The 19,308-nt window shown below is 39.8% G+C and overlaps 1 pseudogene across 1 annotated transcript; it reads left to right on the top strand.

The window, feature by feature from the left end:
• The first annotated feature begins 618 nt into the window (after window positions 1-618).
• LOC308269459 (small ribosomal subunit protein eS6-like) lies at window positions 619-1,616 on the top strand (annotated as a pseudogene). The gene is made up of 2 exons: window positions 619-956; window positions 1,207-1,616. The product of its transcript is annotated as a small ribosomal subunit protein eS6-like (transcript).
• Window positions 1,617-19,308: the final 17,692 nt, after the last annotated feature.

Raw genomic sequence — 19,308 nt, 5'->3', positions numbered from 1 at the left:
ATCCAGAGCCACAAGCTCCCTGTGGACATTCTTTCTGCTTTCTGACTCTGGTCACTCACTTCATTCTCCTCTGAGAAGGGGACGTTGTTACAGGCAGCTTGGGATTACGTGCTTAAGATTTTCAGCCAAAGCCCCTGTCATGTGTCCTGTCTCCAGATCCAAGGTTTAAAAATAGCTGCATCTTTTGCTAACCTTTGAAACAGTTATTGCAGCCTGGGGCTTGGCATGTTTCAATTATCCAAGCTGGAATAACATGCCCACTCCTGAGCCCTTCACACAGAATATATTGCCAGAAAGGTGGGGTAACATATTGTGACCATTGAGAAAATTGTGACTGGAAAGACACCTTGATAAGCCTCTATAGCTATAACCAAAAAAGACCACAACTTTCTAGAATACGGGTATGCTTTCCTATTATGGAACAGTGGCTAATTATGTGAGCATGAGAGTCGGGATGCCTGAACTTAAATCCCAGGTCTGCCACTTTTTAGTAAAATGAATTTAGGCAACTACTTAGCCTTTCTGTGACTAATTCCCACTATTATTAAATGGCAATAATGATAGCACAACCTCTCTTTAGGGTCGTTTTATGCTTAAAGATGATATAATGGCACCAAGATGAAACTGAACATTTTCTTCCCAGCCACTGGCTGCCAGAAACTCATTGAAGTGGATGATGGACGTAAACTTTGTACTCTTTACCAGAAGCATATGGCCACAAAAGTTGCCGCTGATGCAATGGGTGAAGAATGGAAGGGTTGTGTGGTCTGAGTCGGTGGTGTAAATGACAGACAAGGTTTCCCCGTGAAGCAGGGTGTCTTGACCCATGGCATGTTCCCCTACTACTGAGTAAGGGGCATTCCTGTTATAGACCAAGGAGAACTGGAGAGAGAAGGCACAAATCTGTTCGGGGATGCATTGTGGATGTCAATCTGAGCATTCTCAACTTGGTTATGGTAAAGAGAGAGAGAGAGAAGGAGAGAGAGAGAGAGAGAGAGAGAGAGAGAGAGAGGGAGGGAGGGAGAGAGGGAGGGAGGGAGGGAGGGAGAGAGAGAGAGAGAGAAAGAGAGAGAGAGAGAGAGAGAGAGAGAGAGAGAAGGAGAGAGAGAGAGAGAGAGAGACAGAGAGAGGGAGAGAGGGAGGGAGGGAGGGAGGGAGGGAGGGGGAGAGAGAGAGAGAGAGAGAGAGAGAGAGAGAGAGAGAGAGAGAGAGAGAGAGAGAAAGGATATTTCTGGACTGACGAATTCTACTGTGTCTCATCACCTGGGGGCCCAAAAAGAGCCAGCAGAATCTGAAAACTTTTCAATCTCTCCAAAGAATATGATGTCTGCCAATAGTGTTGTCAGAAAGCTCTTAATCAAGGAAGGTAAGAAACCCAGGACCAAAGCACCCAAGATTCACAGCATCTTGTTACTCCACGTGTCCTGCAACACAAATGCTGGTATTGCTTTGAAGAAACAGTGTACATGAAAAACAAGGAAGAGGCGGCAGAATATGCTGAAGTTTTGGCCAAGAGAATGAAGGAAGCCAAAGAAAAATGCCAGGAACAGATTGCCGAGAGACGCAGGCTGTGCCTGCTGCCCCCCACCCCCAGCCCCGAGAGCTTCTACCTTTGAGTCCAGTCAAAAATAAGAATTTTAAAGTGTGACAAATAAATAAGATCAGACCTTTAAAAGTAAATAAATAAAGATAATATAACAAAGTTTTTAGAAAAGTATTTGGTTAATAACAAGCCCTTGATAAATATTAGTTATTATTTCTCCTTATAGTTGTCCTTCCAAGACTGCCTACTAATTATTTGTATTTTTCAATATATTTTTTTGCTGTAAAGTTCTTTCTCATTTATTTTCTCTATATATGGCCATCTGAGTCCTACACAGTTGTTTGTGTGATTTGATAAACCTGAAAAGCTGGAACAGGTAGTTCTTCTAAGATAAAAATCTCCCTGAAGATTGTACCCCATAGTCAGAGATATGCCAAGAGAATATCAATATTAAACACTGTTCTTTCGAATTTTCACACAGACTCATAGTTATTGCAGCTTGGAAAAGTCTCTAGTGCTACCTAATAAGTTTCTTCTGAGTTCTTCATGCCTGAGTCTTATCCCATGAATACTGCAGCAGCAGGTGTCCTGACAAGTGAGTGTCTGTTCATATCCTGTAGTGCAGGAAGACCAGAAGCTCAAGTCTTGGATTTTGAGTCACTGCTACATAGTTGCTCAAAATGATACTGACTACTGAACGTCACATTTTCTTCTTTTACTCGGCCACCTAATGTGATAAAATTACTTTTGACATTTTCACTATCTTCAACTTCTAGATGTTTGTTCTGTTTTGCTTTGTAGCGACCAGGATTGAACTCAGGGCCTTGTGCATGGTAGGCAGATGTTCAATTACTGAGCTGCTTCTCCAGACCTGGATATCTTTTTCCAGATCAGATACTCTAGAATCTAGAAGGATTAGCATGAAAGATCAGAATATTACAGGAACAGTAGAACTTGTGGACTGAAAGGACTTATTTAAAAAATGTGTCCAGATGATGGTTTCTGTGTAGGGATCCAGCCTGACGGCAGCCATTTTGCTCACCAGGTGAACCTGATATGTATCCCAAACCCTATGGAGCAATTTCATGAAGATGGCCAGCCAAGTGTGATGAGTCAGCCCCTGAAGCCTGGACTATTCCCTAACTGCCACCGGACATCTTAATAGTTTTTGAAAAAACCCAAGTACATTCCAGTTGGTCATGGTTCACCTTCTTCTAGGTGAACATATAAACGTCTTCATCTTATCTTGGGGCACAGGGATCCACCTGTCTTGCTGCTACCCAAGACATGTTTTTGTCCACAAGTCCCAAACAAATTGCATTTTGTTCAATTCTGGATCTGCCTGCCTCTTTCCGGTCTCACAGCATCCTCTTCCTTTGGTGACTGATTCTTAGAAGCTGAGACTGGGTTTCCCCAAAATGGTCTGTATTATGTCTGCAGTACCCATCTTTTGATTAACTTGGAAAATGTTGCATTTTGCAGAGTTCTTCCTCTTGAGTATGTTCAGTAACAATTTGACTGGCTAAAGTAAATGATTGTGAGTGATATTCAAAGGCTTTCTTTCCATCATACTATCAAGCCCAGGTGGGCGGATACACAGGTTGTGCTCTATCCAAGGGTGCCAGGCCCCACAGGATGCAAGGAGGCTGACATCACCCTGTGCTCTGGTCATCAAGCTCTATGTCCTGAGAAGGGTTGAAATAGCTGGAAGAAAGGGATGCCAGTGTCTCTCTGTGGTCCTATATTTGTCTTTAGTACTAGCATGATTCTTAAAGACTTCTATATTGAATAACTAAATTAAGGACCAGACCACCATAGCAAAAAAGCAAGACGTCAGAAAATAGGACTTTTTCTTCACAAGCAAACTGAATGTGAAAATCTATTTGACCTAAATGTAAATTTTACATGGGAAATAAAGTAATATTATGCCCAAACTAAAGTCCTAGTTTTTTGTTGTTGTTTTGTTTGTGTGTTTGGTGCTAGGGATTAAATCCAGAGCTACCTCAGAGCTATATACCCCCTATCCTATTTTACATTTTATTTGGAAACAGGGTCTTGATAGGTTGCTGAGAATTCTACTAAGTTGCTAAAGGCTGGCTTCAAACCTGCGATCCTCCTGACTCAGTCTCCCAAGTACTGGAATTACAGGCTCAAACCACCACATCTGGCTTCCAGGGGCATTCCAGTTTCTTTTTGAGAATAAAATTGAGGGCAATGTCATGAATAAGGCAAGTGTCACAGGGACAAATTAGCCCAACATTTAGCTAGACATTTCCTATCCTCCCTTGCCATTAAATGTGGCTGGATTACTGTGTTCTGGTCACAGATGAGGCATTGTATGCTACCCCTAGGACTGGTCCATAAAAACTTTCCCATGCTCTTTCTTTCCCTTTCTTGGTTGGATATAAATAAACTCACCAGACTTGGAAGTCATGTGTTGAAGAAAAAAGAATTACAAGATAGGCTGGGTCCATCTTAGAGGAGAGTCATCTGTCCCTTTAAGAAAACTTAGCGTGAGCCAGGCGTGATGGCCCATGCTTGTAATCTCAGTACTTGGGAGTCTGAGACAGGAGGATCACAGGTTCATAGCCAGCCTCCGCTACTTAGTGAGGCCCTCTGCAACTTAGTGAGACCCTGTTTCAAAATTAAGAATAAGCCAGTCATGGTGGCGCATGCTTGTAATCCCAGCATCCGGGAGGCTGAGACCGGAGGATAATGGTTTGCAGACAGCCTCAGCTACTAAGTGAGCCCCTCCATAACTTAATGAGACCCTGTTTCAAAATAAAGAATAAGAAATAGGGCAAGGGGTGTAGTTCAGAGGTTGAATGCGTTGGGTTCCATCCCCAGACCCGCAAAAAAAAAAAAAAAAAAAAAAATTAAGAATAAAAAAAATAGGGTTGGGGGTATAGATCTGAGGTTGAATGGCCCTAGGTTCGATCCCCAGTACTGAAAAAAAAAGGAAAGAAAGAAAAGAGAAAAGAAAAAAGAAATAAAAGAAAGAAAGAAAAAAAGAAAGAAAGAAAACTTAGTGTGGATTTCATATATATGAGAAATAATTGTATTGAACATTTCTGGATGTTTCTTATAGCATGTAATGTTGCCTTAATTAATATAACAAGGATCTGTAAATCATCTTTGGTGATAGTAGCATACTTCACACTAGGCCAACTTTAAGGCTTCTTCACAAAAATCACTGCTATATCCCAGCTTTCTCTAACTTTCCCATACAACCCATCTCCAATAGAAATATGACTCCTGGCCAAAAGTGCAATTGGGTAGAATCATATTTCATCTAGTTCCTGAATAAATTAGCCTTGGGTCGCGTCTTCGCTCTGCAATTACTAACTGCATGACCTCAGGCACACTAATTTCTTTGACTCAGTTTTCTCATCTATTAAGTGAGGATAATAACTCAAATTTAGAATTCGTTATAAAGATTAAAAAGATGATATATGAACAATTCTCAGAACAATGCCCCCTCAGTGTTTTTAGTAACTATGTTAGGTATTATTAAGATTGTATGAAAAACCAAAAAACATCTTTGTATTTATTTCTGTTTCTCCTCTGTGTTCTCCTTTTCTCTTTTAGGATTCTGCCCTTTTTTGGGGGGGTGTATAATACATTCTCTAACAATTGTTGCTCTTGGAATTAACTCCATGTATCTAGTGCCATAAATCAGGCTCAGGGGAGCCTGTTTGTTTCTGGTGGTCTATGGGAAAGGAGACAGCTCTTAAAGCTTCCTGCAATCCAGGCAAAAGGAAGGATCTTGGTGTGGTGTAAGTACCAAGGTCCACTGGAGCCTAGATACACACTCTGAAAAAAATAATGAATGGTTTTGCAACCTGAAAATTGTTGTCTTTGGGTAAATACATGTCTGATTCAAGGTTTTAAAATTTTGGCATCCTGCTGTCTCTTTCTACCTAGGAGACATAACTGCTGCTCCAAACGAAACCAGTTTCAATCCTGGCGACCTCAGTTTCAGGGAGTGAGGCAAAAACACTCTTTTAACTTAAAAAAATAGATAGTGCCAATTAAACACCAGGTGCCAGGTACTGCTTAAAGAACTTTGGCTTTTCTTTATTGCTTGAGATAAATGGAAGTATTTTCTTTCCTTTTTCCACACCTTCCCTACTATCCCACGCCACTACCATCGGTCCAGGTATCCAGGCCCAAACTCTGCAGCTCTCCTAGGTTCCTTACTTTTATCCAGTGCTTCTGCAAATCCTTCAGGCCCTATGTGCCAAATACATCATTGCATCACTTTCACTTTTTGTGTGTGGTCCTTGCTTTAGGCTGAGGCTTTATAGCTCTTTCACAAGCTACTGTCATATCCCTTTAACTGTCTGCTTTATCTTTAGCCCACTAGAGCATGTTCTTTGCAAAGCAGCAAGAGAATCCTGCTGAAATGTAGAGCACATCCTCTCCTATCCCTGCCTTCCTCTCCCTGGGCTTCCTGTGGGGATATGGTAGATTGGCGTCGGCATCCATTCTGGTCTTCTAATGTGCTTTCTCATCCTGCAGGGACTAGAAAACTTAAAATTGCATGGCTTAGACTCTCTTTGCAGATAGCGCTTAGGCTGGGTCTTGGGTTTCACCAATTAGATCCACATAGAGAAATTAGGAGGGAGAGAGTGGGGGTGGAGGCCATGTTCTGGCTGCTTTGACTGTCCTTGCAGGTCACAGAGCTATTGAGCTGGTGTGGATGCTGAGACAGTTGTGGCAGCAATGAGGACTTCCTGTTCCCGGATCTCGAGCTCTTTAAATCAGCAGCTCAGTTGGTGCCTGGGCTCCCCTACCGGGGCACAGAGAGCAGCATTTCCAGCAGCCTGGCTGGGCGGTGGCATTCCGGTCTCAACCTAGAAGCCCAGCTTGGAGCTTACTCCTGCAGCCCTTTCACTGATTTTTGTAACTACTCAAATTATCTGTAGCCAATCTTTAGCCAATCTTTTTTCTAAGTAAGTAGTAAGAGTATTTTCTGGCTTCTATGACTGAATCTTAAGCTGATATGCTTTTTTGTTTGTTTGTTTTCTTTTTTGTGGTACAGGGGTCTGAACCCAGAAGCATTTTGCCTCCAAGTCACACCCCCCACCCTATTTTTTTTTTTTAAATAGAGTCTCACTAAGTTGCTGCGGCTGTCCTCAAACCTGCAATCCTCCTGTCTCAGCCTCCCAAGTACTGGGATTACAGGTGTGTGTCACTATGCCTGTCTTAGCTGATATATTTCTAAACACACTTAGAAATAAAGTCCTTACCAAGGCCCTTAAGCCCTGTATCGTCTGACCCTTCGCTCCCCCCTGTTCTTGCCTACTGACTTTAACTCTGTACTGTGGCATTTCTGTTGTTCCTTGAACATGTTAAGCTGCCCCTTCCCAGAGCCTTTGCGCCAGCCTGACCTATGCTATGACTTACTTTTTTTTTTTTTTTTTTGGTGGTATTGGGGTTCCTGGAAGCCCTTCTACCTCCGGGCTACACTCCCAGACCTATTTTATATTTTTTTAATTTGGAAACAGGGTCTCTTAAGCCAGCGAGGCTGGCTCCGAACCAGCGCGATCCTCCTGTCTCCGCCTCCCAAGTGCGGGGATTACAAGCATGCGCCACCACGCCCGGTGACTTACTTACTTTTTTTCACGTTTCTGCTCCACGGCTCCAATATAATTTCTTCAGAGAGGCCTCCTTTTTTGTTGTTTTGGTTTTTGCATGTACGAGGGATGGAACCTAGGGGCATTCCACTCCTTTTTATTTTTTATTTTGAGACAGAATCTCACTAAGTTGCTTAGTCTGGCCTCAAACTTACAGTCCTCCTGCCTCAGCCTCCCAAGTGACTGGTATTTACATTATCTCCAATCCTCATAAAACTCTGCAAGGAGGATATTTGTTGTTCCAATTTTGCACTAAGGAAGCAGGCAGAGAGAGGTAGAGAAGTACTGGGGCTGAGATTTGTCTGGCTCAGAGAGGTCCTTTCTGACCTGACCACTCATCTAGACCCCTGCCACTCTTGTACCTCTACCTTCTTTTCCTTTCCTTCTTTATTCTTGATCATAGCAGACACTGCATGTGGTTAAAGTCTATCTTCTTCCCCGTTGGAAAATAAGCTCTGTTTTGTTAATTATTCTTTCCTTGGAAGGTTGAACAATTGTTGGCACACAGTAGGCACTTTAGGCACAGTAAGTATTTTATGAATGACTTCCCATTTTACAGATGGGGAGACCCAAGACAAAGAGTGATCAAGTGACTTAGACAAGCTCTACAGCCAGTGGCAGAGCAGGGCTTTGAACCCAGGCAGTCTGATGTGGGAGCATCCGCTCTTAAACAGGACACCACTGCCTACTGGCATAGCCAAGCCCCAGGCAAGTGCTCCCAGGCTCTGTCTGCAGAAAGACTGGTCATACCATTGGGGTTGGCAGCAGGCGCAGCTTGAAGGTTGAAGAAGAAAAGAAATAATGCTTAATCATGTGCGTGTCCAAGAGAGGGATGTCCTGACCTATAAACACCGCTGCCCCGCTGTGAGACAGGCATACCCCCCATGGCGGAGACAGGTGGCAAAACGGAAAGAGAGAGATGGCTCAGTGCCCCACCTATGAGGCCAGCCGAGTGACTCCCTTGCTCAGACTAATTCTAGAACCACCCATCCTTTGCTTCCCAACTTCCAAATGCATGTGCCTCCTCCCTACTCAGAACCTGAACATTGTCTAGCTTTGTGTGTGTGTGTTTTATCACAGGGAGCTGCTTTTTACTATTCCCCCCTTATTTGTTTTTCTTGTTTTCTTTTTCTTTTTCTTTTTTCTTTCCATTTTCTCCTTATAGTTTGACAAGCAAAACCACTCCGATGTTAATTTTACCTATTTAAACATGTTGATTTAAATTTAGAAATAACAAAAGAGCATTGATTCCTTAACATTCCCACTTTAAGATCCCAGAGAGGGAGGTTGATGAATTTGTATCATCTGTCTCTTTTGTCACGGGGCTAAGGTCTGGGTGTTGTGACTCTCTTACAAAGCCTTATTGTAGCTCACTGTGAGTCTGTATAGCTTGGGGAATGAACAGGGCTGTGGAGCCAGACAAATCTCAGCCCCAGTACTTCTCTACCTCTCTCTGCCTGCTTCCTAGTGCAAAATTGGAACAACAAATATCCTCCTTGCAGAGTTTTATGAGGATTGGAGATGATGTAAATAAGGAATCTGGCACAGGTCCTAGGATTATTCTAGAACTACAGAAGAAAGTAACATTTTATTCTCTTTTCTCTCCTACATTAAAGCATAATATTAAGTGCTTTTTCTCTGTTGTACATGGAATTAATGTATTCAATTCATTTTTAAACATACATGCTTTCTACTAGAGATTGTATATTCTTCAAAAGTTTTTTGTTCAAGTGCCTGTTGAGACATATTTTTCTTCAGACATAATTTAAATTGGCAGTATTTTATTATATTTGAATTTTCTAAAAGTTAAGGTTTTCATAAAGATGAGATAGATTGTTTTCTCAGAAGTTAACTTAATTTTTTTTCAGAACTGGGAATGGAACTCAGGGGTCTTCTACCTTTGAGCCACACCCCCATCATATTTTTTATTCTTTACTTTTAAGTAGGGTCTCACTAAGTTGCAGAGGGCCTCTCTAAGACTGGCTGAAAACCTGAGATCCTCCTGTCTCAGCCTCCCATTTATTGTGATTACAAGTGTGTGGCACCATGCCTGGCCTAAGTTAGTAAATTTTAATTTATATTTACTCAAACTCATTTACTAAAAGATCATAAGTTACCTACCAAACATACAATTCCTGGCCAGAGGTTGAGGTGTTCAAACTTTCTATGCTTGAGTTTCCTTAATAATTAATTATTATTATTATTACTTAATAATAATGCTTATTATATTATTATTTATTAATAATAATTATTATTCCTTAATAATAATAATAATAATAATACAAGTAGCTTTCCCATAGACTTATAATAAGGATAAATAAGACAATGTCTGTAAAATGCTTGGAACCATGCCTACCACATGGAAAGTGCTTAATAGCCATTAGCTATTTTTGTGGGTCGCGGTGACAGCGGTCTCTTTTCTGTGCCCCTTAGTCAAGCATGTGCACTCACCTCCAGATGCTGAAACTCTCAGCTGCTATCTGCTGACAAATGCAGCTCACACTGGGAATTGCTCTTAGCTTCCGGGAGCTGCTTGTCTAAGCTGCATCCCTCTGGCAGGTAGAGACCAATGATAAGTGACCAGCTGATACAAAGATACAAAGGTCCTGCCCATTGCCTCAATCTGGAACAACTTTGAAGGATTTTCCCAGATCCATGGCTCCTTTTAGGACTAGCTAAGGCTTCAGGGCAACTGCATTGCTGGCCAATTTCTCCCTTTGCTCAGTCCAGCCTTTCCTACAGATGCAGCTCCCAAAATCAATAAAGTTCCTGTATGCATTTCTCTGTCTCAGAATCTATTCCAGGGAATCTGACCCAAATCATTGTATAAGTCTCTCAACAGTCTTATAGGATAAATATCTAAATCTCTAGTATAGTTTATAAGGTTAATCTCAGTTGAACCTCTTCTCTTCCTCTCCATACTCATCATTGGCAACTCTCTGTTATGTACATTTTTTTTTCAAAGACACCCTTTATGGCATTCACTATCTTGTTCAAGTTCAAGCTTGTTATGTGTTCTACTTATAATGTATCTGTAATTTCTTACTGGTTAATTTCTCCTTATTCTTGAAGACTTGGCTCCTGTCTTCCAGGACTCCTGCATTCATACGTAATTCAGTCTAAGGGTTCCTCTTCTGTGTTCAATAGCAGTTTGTGAATAGGGATGCTCCTTGACTAAAGGTGGGGTTATGTCTGTATAACTCCATCATAAATTGAAAATATCATAATCCAAAAATGAATGTAATATTCCTAACCTAGAAACATCATAGTTTATCAAAGCAATACACTGTGGAGAGTCAGTTGTTTATCCTCATGACTTTGTTGTGGCTGAATTTCCAGGGAGAGAATTATACTGTATATTATTAGCCCAGGAAAAGATCAAAATTCAAAACCCAAAGAGAGATTTCTACTCAATGTGCATTGTTTTTGCACTATCATAAAGTTGAAAAAATATAGTTAACTATCGTAAATCTGGGACTATCTGTAGTTTCAAAATTATACAAAATATTTATAGTATAAAAATTATTAGAGAGTGAATATAAAGAAAACTATTAATATAACATATGGGAAATGCTTAAAGTATTATGGGGAAGAAGAAAGGACAGTGAATATAAAAAATTTTTTTATAAACAATGTTTTTTTTTTGTGTGGTACTGGGGATTGAACCTAGGGACATTCTACCTCTGAGCTATACTCCCAACCCTATTTTTTATTCTTTATTTTGAAACAGGGTCTCACTAAGTTTCAGAGGCCTCACTAAGTAGCTGAGGCTGGCTGTGAATATGAGGTCTTCCTGTCTCAGCCTCCTGGGTACTGGGATTACAAGTGTGTACCACCACACCCAGATAAAAAAGTTTTTTGTTTTTTTTAATCACAATTAAACCAGGCATGGTGGCGCAAGCTTGTAATCCCCGCGCTTGGGAGGCAGAGACAGGAGGATTGCGCTGCTTCCGGAGCCAGCCTCGCTGGCTTAAGAGACCGTGTTTCCAAATTAAAAAAAATATAAAATAGGTCTGGGAGTGTAGCCCGAGAAGGGTTCCATCCCCAGTACCACCACCCCCCCCCAAAAAAAAAATCACAGTAAAGCTTTATACTATTTTTTTAAGGTTTTTTTTTTTTTTTGGTGTGTGTGTGTGTGTGGTACTAGGGCTGGAACCCAGAGGCTGAAACAGCGGGATCACAGATTCAAGGCCAGTCTCAGCAACTTAGTGGGAACTTCAGCAACTTATTGAGACTCTGTTTCAAAGTTAAAAAAGGACTGAGATAGAGGTAGAATGCCCTGGGTTCAATCCTCAGTATACCCCCCCCCAACACACACACACACACACACAAAGAGTAAGGTAAGGATGGTGCATGAGGATGGTTCATGATCATTGGAAGAAATGGGATGCTTATGATTGGTGTGCTACATTCTTTCTTTTCTGATGATGTCCTAAAGGAGCCCAGCCTCTGTGCCCCATGCAGAATCTTGGGTGGGCTTCATAAAAGAGCAGCCTAACATTACATCCTTTACCAGTCCATTCATCCTAACAAAGAATGAACAAATAATTCTTTACTGCCTTGGTTCAAAAGAAAGGGGGGTAGGGCTGATATTTGGTAGCATTTCATTCTCTTTCCCTTCCCCTTCTCTCCTGCCTTTCTTTTATATTCTTTTTACGTGTCCAGGATTAGTTTGGTAATTATGATGGGAAGGGAGGATTGGCTTTAATAGTTTCATCCACCCTTTATCCTCGGGCTCAGATGCACTGTAGAACATTAAACAAAATGGTAGCCTTCTTTGCTCCTTGCTGCAAGTGGCAAAACACATCTTACAGCAAGTCCTGTGTTTTATACATTCAAAATCCAGGCACTGAGAGGCTGACTTAACTTGGTTCCCAGTCCACTGGTCCATTGGCCCAACATCAGAAAAATGCCCATTTCAGGTCCAATCAACTATGGCTGGGGCATCAAGTCATAAATATTTAAGGAAAATCTCCTACTGTCATAATATGGGTAAAGTTAGCAGAGCTGATGTGAAAAAGGAGAGGAAATAGAGAATGGCATGGGTATCCATGACCTATTACAAGTATTCTTACAAAGAATGTTTAACACTTTTCCCACACTATTTACTAAATATGAGTTAAAAGTGGAAGGTGTATCAAAACAATGGAGATAGGGAGTTGCTCAGCCTCTTCAAAAAGGCTTCATATCTCAAGTATTCAAAGAAACTCTATCTTTTTGAATATTTTACATGGCATAACTTATCTCCTGAGATGGAATACATGAGTTAATGAGGGGTTTTGTTTAGTTAGCTTTATTTTGGGGACTGGAGATATGGCTCAATGATAGAGTGCTTGCCTATCATTTTTTTTTTTTTCGGGTCTGGGGATAAAACCCAGGGGCATTTGACCTCCGAGCTTCACCCTCTGCCCTATTTTTTATTCTTTATTTTGAAACAGGGTCTCACTAAGTTTTGCAGAGGGCCTCCCTAAGTAGCTGAGTCTGTCCGCGAACCGTGATCCTCTGGTCTCAGCCTCCCGAATTCTGGGATTACAAGCGTGCGCCACCACGCCCAGCTGAGTGATTGCCTATCATGTGTGAGATCCTGGGTTCAATCGCCAGGACCACACAAAAAAATTAGTTTATATTTTTGTTCCTTTTCTCATATTTAGATTAGGAGAGAGCTACTGCTACCTCAGAAATTGTAGTTTGGAAGCTGATTAATGACTTTTCAGTAGCTGAGTTCTTGGTATATAATATATTCACTGGTATACAATATATACCAATGTAAATTAAAATATGCTTAGTACCTAAGCCAGCCTGACAAGGTGGTATGAGAGCATCCTAAACACAAATTAAAAACAGCTAGATTGTTCTCTCCCCTGCGAAGAAGCTTAAAAATGATAAAACTAAAATAATTTATTTCATCTTGTACCACATGAATGCCAAAGCAGGAGTTCTAAGTCTTATGATCTAGTAGCTACTAACTTTTTGTGATTCCAGACAAGTCAGAATTGCTCTGGCTTTAGCTTTCCCACCTATAAAATAAACTGATCAGAATAGATGACTAAAGGTCCTCTCAACCTCAGAAATCTCATTCCACTCATTGTGAGTTTCAGAGCAGGTAGGTAAATGATTATTTATGGCACAAATACCTGCAATGGGGCAGGTAAGAAAAATATAGTAAAAAAAAGTATTTAATCAGGCAAACTTAAAGCAGAACTCAATTTATTAGAGTCCCTGCGGGGAGAACAGTACCTTGACAGAATCTTGAGAGGGAAGAGCACAAGAACTGGAGAAGATTTGGGAGTCTTAGGTTCAAGGTGTTTATGCCAGTTGTTTCAAAGTGGGAAACAGATTGGGATTGGGTACGTTTTTGAAATAATAGTTTGGGGTTGATTGACATACCACAGCGAGAGTCTTAAAGTAAGTCTTGATAAATAAACCATGATTTGATAAGAAAGCTTTATACTGGCAAGTAGACTGTTATCTCAGATAGTCTGATTTGCACGGATTTCCTGAAGCAAACAGTAAAGTTATTTATTGGCTTACGGTCTTATCTTCTCTGGGAAATTTTTCCTGGAACAAATAACGAAGTCATGTTGACACAGGTGGTCTTAGGCCTTATTATAGCTGCTTTGTATCGATGCAGGTGTCCACAGTGCATTCTAATAAGCTGAGTTAATGCAGAACAAAACAGCCTGCAGCACAGAAATATTTAATGAAGGCTTCAGTCCTTGCCTGTTTGGGGTTTTATATTTACATATTTTGTTTCCTATTTGACTTCTCTTCTTAGATCATATCTTTCTCAGTTTTCACATAGAACAAATAAAAAATTTCAAAGAGAATTTTCTCTTGTGTTCTCCATTTTTGTAAATGGTAATACTACCATCTGCCCAGTTATTTAAGTCAAAATCATACAGGTCTCTCTTCCCTTGTATGTGCTATGACAAGTCTAGTTGTTATGACAATCACTACAAAATATGTACCAAATTCAACTACTTAACATCTTCATTGTTAAAAATCTTAGCTCAAGCCATCATTATCTTTTGTTGTGGGCACAAAGTCATTCCATTATAATATAACACATTGGAGTGGGACATGGTGATTTATGTCTGTAATCCTAGCAGTTGGGAGGCTGAGATGGGAGGATTACAGGTTCACAGCCAACCTTAGCAATTTAACAAGACCCTCAACAACTTAGTGAGACCCTGTTTCAAAATAAAAGCACAAAAATTAAAATAGGGCTGGGGTATATCTTAGAGGTAGAATGCCCTGGTTCAATTCCCAGTATCACAATAATAATGATGAAGATGATGATGATGATGATGATATGCCACATTTATCTTTTAAGTATTTCTAGAAAATGTGTGCTTATTCCCATATCTGAGTTCTTATACTCATCTGCCCTGTTTAAATTACTATTCCTCCAGCTCTTTCTCTGTCTCTTTCTCATTGTTGAAATCTTTTCACAACTTTCCTGAATCACGCTAACTAAAGTTGCTCCCTCTCCTCCATTACTCTATCCCATTGTTCTATTTTATTGGAGTTAGCAACTTCTGAAGATATATTATTCTGTGCTTTGCTTTCTTGTTTCCTATCTATCTCTACTCAGGGAATACAAACCCCATCCAACCAGAATTCATCTATTACGTACCGGGCCCTGATTCCCACTGCAGGAACCAGAACTTGGCACAAAGTAGACTCTTAAGAAATAGTTGTGAGACAGGCGTGGTGGTGCACGCTTGTAATCCCAGCATTTGAGAGGCTGAGACAGGAGGATGGCGGTTCACGCACAGCCTCAGCTACTTAGTGAGGCCCTTTGCAACTCAGTGAGACCTGGTTTCAAAATAAAGAATAAAAAATAGGGCTGGGGGTGTAGCTTGAAGATAGAATTCCCCCAGGTTTCATCCCTAGTACTGCAAAAAATAAAAAAAGAGTTATGAAGAAATTTTTAGAAATAAAATGTTGGGTGGATAGAAGTATGAACTAATATGTGAATGATTTTAAAATTAACAATCATTTATTGGTAATATAAAGATATTAAGTATGTAATCGTTCTATCCTCTTTAAGGATTTAACATGCCTATCTCATCATTTAAATGGTGTTAAATGCCATCCTTTGCCTAGTGAATCCCAGTGATAAGTAATGAGATTTTTTTCATGATGGACTTGAGTACTTTCAAAATCACAGTAAGTATTTTTATTGGACTACATAAAGAGACAAGAAATAGAGAATGGTTAGCGACAAGAGGTTCAGAGAACATCTGAATGCATACCTAAGCAGCTCACAGCTAAATCCGAAATCACTAGGAGAGCTTGCTTTAAAATCGAAAAACCTTCTGATTCAGTATATATTTGTTCATTTTTGCAGGTGCTAAATGTTAAAAATAACTTTCTGGAGGTTCACGAGTATATTAAAGATGTGATTTCTTTTTGTGTTTTTTTCCCTTTCCCTTTCTTTTTCTTTCTTTCTTTATTTTTGTACTGCTGGGAATGGAACTTAGGGCTTGCCACCTGCTAGGCAAATGCTCTACCACTGAGCCACATCCCCAGCCCCCAAATGCTACATCTTGATCTCCAAATAACAAAATTAAGTTTTACTCTTTCATATAAAATAAACTCATTTTAACATACATTCTACATGCCACTTACAGGGAGTTGTTTTTCAGCCACTAGCGGTGAGGGGCTCCCTGAGGTAGTGCTCTGCGAAGTGACCCTCAGCTAGGTCCGGCTTTATTGAGTTAAATCGTTCAAGAAAGCATATGTCACAGTGTGAGGAGGTGAATGGCGGTGAAGGTCTAGGAAACACAGAGGAGCCCCAAAGAGCTGATGGGGAAATCAGGAGGCTCATTCACTTCAGGTAAGCTTCAATAGTTTGAGAGCTTATTTTTTTTTTAACCATAGAACCAGGACAGAAACTCCTTTATAGATATATACTGGATACCTACTATCTTCCAAGCATTGAGGTGGCAATGAGAATATAAAGATTAAAATTTTAAAAGTAACAGACCTTGCCTTTCAGGTTGGTTGTTTATTGTTTATTGACCATCCAGTTGGAGATCTAACAGGAGCCCAATCCTTTAGGACCTCATCTCCTAACATTTGGTGTTTGAACTTTATTTTGAGAGTGGTGAGAAGCTGGTGAAGGACCTAAGCAGCAGAACAGAGTCGCATGATTAGATTTTCATTTTGCTAAGAACAATTGGTCTATTGGAATTTTACTGCATAATTTTAGGTAGGAGGTTTGTAGTGGAGGTTAGAGGCAAAGAAACCGAAAATCATTTAGGAGATGCCTCTATCAATCAAGCCAAGAGATGTTGGTGGTCAGAATGAAGATTGCAACAGAGATAAAGGTCCTTTGACAGAAATAATAAGGATGTAGAACTGGTAGTATCCAGTGAATGGTTTGATGAATGGCAATACATCATTAGTGACTAGGGGAAGCCCAGGTTGGAACTGATTAGGCAGAGAGGAAATACAAGTTCAACAAAAGCATTTTGAATTTTTTTTAAAGTATCACACTCTGCAGTTTTTGGATGCCCAAACAAGCGTTGTCTAAAAGAAATCTTACCAGGAACCCCAGTACCACCAAAAAAAGAAAGAAGGAAAGAAAGAAGGAAAGAAAGAAGGAAAGAAAGAAAGAAAGAAAGAAAGAAAGAAAGAAAGAAAGAAAGAAAGAAAGAAAGAAAGAAAAGAAAATCCCTGCACTTGGGAGGCGGAGACAGGAGAATCGCGCAGGTTCGAAGTCAGCTGCACTGGCTTAAGAGACCCTATTTCCAAAAATAAAATAGGTCTGGGAGTGTAGCCCGGAGGTAAAAGGGCTTCCAGGAACCCCAGTACCACCAATAAATAAATAAATAAATAAATAAATAAATAAATAAATAAATAAATAAATAAAATCTTAACCAGGCATGATGGTGCATACCTATAACTCCACTACTTGGGAGACTGAGATAGGAGGATCACAGGTTTGAGGCCAGCCTCAGAAACTTAGGTTCTCAGCAATGTATTTAAAAAAGAAAAAATAGAGCTGGGAATGTAAGCCTGGAGGTAGAATGCTCCTGAGTTCAGCCCCCAGAACCGCAAAATAAACAAATAAATAAATAAATCTTTACTTACTTCCCAAAATTTACTGTTATACATTATATTTGTGACTAGTAATTAGGAAATTGTAAGAAGGGAGCTACTGTTGATTGTAAATTTCCTTATTTTTCTCCTTCAGATCTTAAAGTAAGGTAATTAATGTATTTAATAACAACAATAAGACTGGTACGGATCCCTGTAGCCCTCACATTTTAAAAGAATGCTCTGAATGTGAATTCATAAGTAGTAGTGGTAAAACCACCCACCCACACTGGTTTTATACAGACAAACTCTAAAATTGCCTGTATCAGAAATGTTCTGGCCACATTTTTTCTAATTCTCATGTTCTATAAAAAGTATTCTTACAAATAAATACATCCAGTTAATTCTTTCAAATGGCAGCCATGGAACAGTTTAAATAGATTTCTAAAAAAAAAACTTAAGAGTATAACAAAAAAAATCTGACCTTTAAAAAAAAACAAAGAAACTAGGCCTTTCTATTTTATACATACATAAAGTGATCATTATTCTCATTATTAGTGAATGAAATATTTCTATGCCAAGAGGTATGTACTCAAAATAAACCTATGTTTGGATCTCTTACATTCTGAGCAGTTTTTACAATATATGAATTATTTAAAATGGTATTTTATAATGCAATAAATTTATAAGTAGCTGTTAATTATAAAGATTTTTCTAAATAAATGTTCAGATGTTTATATAATTAGTATGCAGGCAATAATTTAAAGCAATAGTAAAGGGAAGCTCATGAACTTGGAAATTGGGTTAGCAGTTAATTATAAATTTATAGAATCTGTAAGAAATGGATACGCTTATGCACATGCAAAATCATCTTTAAAAAACTGGCTTATTCAGTCTCAGAAAATCAAGGGTCATATGTTTTCTCTCATTTGCAGAAGCTAGAATGAAAATAAGAAAAGTGACTTCAGTCAAACAAGGAGAGAGAACAAGCAGAAGAGGGCAAGGAGATTGGGGGAGGGAGGGAAGAAGGGAGAACGACGCTGGAGGAAGGGAGCACTTCAAGATAAGGGCACGTCCATACGGGAGGGTTTCACTACCAACCTCATTAGCATGGATGGAGAGGGAGGGGAACGGGGGTGGGGGGGACACAGAGGGAGATACATCAACTGATGTGCACATGCACCTGTGTATCACTTTGAATCTCACTCTCATTTGTAACTACAATTACCCAATAAAAGTATGTCTGTATTGTAATAGACGTATAGAGACTAATGTCTATAGATTACATATATTATAGATTATATATATAAAATGTGATTAAATAGAAAAACTAGCTTATTACTTGACCTAAAGCCTGGCTAGAGTCTAATTGATTACACTAATATTCAAAAGGTAGGAATAAATACACACACATATATAAGACAACAAAAGCAAGCCAGATTCCCCCTATTTAGTTTGTCTCAATCTGTGGGAAGTGAGATTCTGGGCGTAGGACTCACTCTGAGGGTCCTGTTGAGCAGCTCTAGAATTTTCTATGGAGGAAACTTGCAGGAGGCCATCCTCTAGCACGAGGAACGAGGAGCCTATCTATCTCGTAACTGCATTTATTAATAATCACACCATTTTTGCTGTTATTTAGTTAATGAGCTCTCCAGCCATCTTTTGGAGCTATCACTGGCAATTCCTCTGTTTTAAAATTCTATGTTTGGGGCTTTTTTTGAGGGGAAACACTGGGATTTGGAAGAACATGCCTTGGTTTCCACAGTCTGTTATATCAGTTATTGGCATGGTACTTTCATAAATTATCTAATCTTTCTGAATTTCAGTTTGCTTATCTCTAAATAGGCATAATAATACCGTGTGTGTGTGTGTGTGTGTGTGTGTGTGTGTGTGTGTGTACAGTATTGAGAACTGAACCCAAGAGTGTCCTACCTCTGAGCTACACCTCCAACCCTTTTTTATTTTTATTTTGAAACATGGTCTAAGTTGTCCAAGCTGTCCTCAAACCTGCATTCCTCCTGTCTTAGCTTCCTAGGTATGGGGATTACAAGTATGTGCCTCTTAACCATATCTTGATCA

This window comes from Muscardinus avellanarius, assembly GCF_963383645.1.
Source record: "Muscardinus avellanarius genome assembly, chromosome: 11".
NCBI classification, from domain to species: domain Eukaryota; kingdom Metazoa; phylum Chordata; class Mammalia; order Rodentia; family Gliridae; genus Muscardinus; species Muscardinus avellanarius.
Note: the sequence above shows the minus strand (reverse complement) of the source record. Positions and strands in the feature narration are given on the sequence as shown.